Source organism: Azolla caroliniana, unplaced genomic scaffold (assembly GCF_043228905.1).
Source record: "Azolla caroliniana isolate FFs.n. ecotype wild unplaced genomic scaffold, voAzoCaro1.0.p SCAF_20, whole genome shotgun sequence".
In the NCBI taxonomy this organism is placed as follows: domain Eukaryota; kingdom Viridiplantae; phylum Streptophyta; class Polypodiopsida; order Salviniales; family Salviniaceae; genus Azolla; species Azolla caroliniana.
The window spans coordinates 8,853,052-8,855,892 of record NW_028230455.1 but is presented as its reverse complement, the minus strand read 5'-3'; positions in this window follow the sequence as shown (position 1 = coordinate 8,855,892).

The window sequence follows — 2,841 nt, the reverse complement described above, 5'->3', positions numbered from 1 at the left end:
AAAGAGACCGTCGTAGCCTTGATCGACCACGGCTCGGAGATCAACCTCATGTCAACCGACTTCTACAAAAAGGGAAGATGGCCAATTAATACAAACCACAGATGGAAGATTCGCGCGGCAACAAAGTCTACGGAGGACTTGTACGGAGCTTGTCCCAATGTCAAAGTCACGATCGGGGATGTGGAGATGGATCAACACTTCTTCGTACAAGAATCGACATCGCATCTTGTCATCCTAGGGCAACCTTATATCACATCATCTCGGATGGAGACCAAAGTGTTCGATAATGGAGCAGCCTTCGCACGAATAAAGAGTCTTGACAACCAAAGATCGGTCCAATTCCTAACAGTGCGAGCCAATCATGAAAGGAATCGAGATAGTCTCGGAGGCGAATCCTCGGATTTTTAGAGCGGACTATTGAAGCATGGGGCACAAATAGTCCGAGCAATCACAAGACCCCACAAGAAAGAAGAGCACGTGGATTGCAAGGAGAAGCAACATGTGTCACACCTAGTGGCGCATGTAAACTAGTACTACCCGACAAGAAGCACAAGAGCCGGATACAAGAATTCGAGAAGATGCTGAAAGAAGAGAACATAATAGAAGAAGGAGAGTTCGTGACTCATATTATGGAAGAAGCCTCATTTAACGACACCATCGGCGAAATCGAGGACGTCGTGGACTTGAGCTATCTTCACAACCAACGTGTGATTTCGGTTAACTCCGTCAACATGTACGCTATCATCGATGAATACCGTCGTGGCATCTCGATGAATGAAGCTGACATCAACACGAAATATAAAACAGTGGATAAGAAGATCAAGCCAGTTGCGGTTCCGCTACCGGAAGATAGTTGGCAAAAGATGAAGGAAGTCGCTAACGATCCAAGCTTAAGAGATCCAAAGAAGATAGGTCATGACTTCACCAAAGAGACGAAGGGGAAGCTACGAGTTGGAAAGGAGGATTTCCTTCTCCCTGAAGAGGAGCGAATGTTTCGCGATATGCTTGAGAGACATGGGAAGGCTTTCGCATTCTTCCCACGAGAAATCGGATGCGTCGACCCAAAGGTTATAGAGCCAATGGTGATCTTCACGGTGCCTCATGTGCCTTGGAACTTGAAACCGATACCGGTTCCGAGAGCACACCTTCCGAAGCTGATCGAGCTCTTAAAGGAGAAGGTGAGTATGGGAATTCTAGAACCGTCGAATGCTCCTTATTCCAATAGGTGGTTCACGGTGCCGAAGAAGAATGGATCATTGCGATTCATCCAAGATCTTCAACCCGTCAACAAGGTGACAATTCGAAATGCCGGAATCGGTCCGAGCGTGGACGAATTTGCCGAAGCGTTTGCGGGCCGGTCCATCTACTCCATTGGCGATCTCTACTCCGGATATGACCAATTCCAATTGGCGATCGACAGTCGGGACATTACAACCATGAGGACTCTGATCGGGCTTGTGCGGATGTGTACCTTACCCCAAGGCGCAACGAACTCGGTGGCTCATATGGTGAATGCCATGAATAAAGTCTTGAAGGATTGCATTCCGGACATCACGATGCCATTCTTGGATGATATTCCAATAAAAGGATGTTCGGATGAGGAGAAAGATGAATCGAAAGATAAGGAAGGTTGTAGAAAGTTCGTTGCGGATCATATGAAAGATTGCGAGAAGGTGCTTCAAAGGCTCGAAGATGCGAATTTGACATTTTCGGGAGAAAAATCCGCATTCGGGCAACCGGAGATCTTGGTGGTAGGTCACTTGTGTGGAGCATACGGCCGGAAGCCCTCGCCATCCAAAGTGAACGCAATCCAAGACATGAAAGAAGAATGCGAAAACCAAACGGAGGTTCGAAGGTTCCTTGGAGCATGCGCGTTTTACCATATATGGATTCCTCACTACGCTCATGTCGCCGGACCGTTATATGGACTACTAAAGAAAAGAATAAAGTTTGAATGGCGAGACGAGCACACAGAGGCGATGCAAAGATTAAAGAAACTGCTTCTTGAAGCTCCGGCACTAAGGAAGGCCGACTATGCCGAAGGGAAACCAATTTACGTGACCGTAGATACGAGAACGAATACGAAGGAGAGTGGTTACTCATCGGTAGATTCCTAAGAACATTGACGACCGATGCTTCGTTGACAAAGGAGGAGGCCCTACGAATCCGAAAGAAAGCTTACCGATACTTCTTGAAGGGAGGATTCCTTTGGCGACATCCAAAAAGAAGGACAGGAATACCACGTCGAGTGGTGGTAAAGAAAGAAGAGCAAGAGACGCTAATGACCGAATTCCACGAGAGTGCTTGGGCAGGTCATAGAGGAACATGGGCGACGTTCGAAAAGTTGAAGGAGAAGTACTGGTGGCCAAGCATGTACAAAGATGTACTCCATTTCGTGTCCACATGCGAAACTTGCCAAGTATATTCAAATATACGTCATCGTGATGAGTTAAAGCCGACATACCCACTCACCATACACTTCAAATGGATGGTGGATCTGGTCTCGATGCCAATGGGAGTGGGACAAATGAAGTACTTAGCGTTGGCAAGGGAAGACTTGACAAATCAAGTGGAAGGACGAGCCTTGACAAATAAGACGACTTCAGCCGTTTGCAAATTTCTACTTGAAGATGTTGTTTGCCGATATGGATGTGTAGGGAAGATAGTGGCCGACCGAGGGGAGTTGGACGCGCACGAAGCGACGGAGCTCTTCGAAAGACTAGGCGTGAAGCTCTCCCTCACGACTGCCTACAATCTGGAAGCAAATGGGAAGATCGAGCGAGGGCATGGACCTATCGTTAAAGCCATCGTACGGGCATGCAACGGTCGAGTTGGGAATTG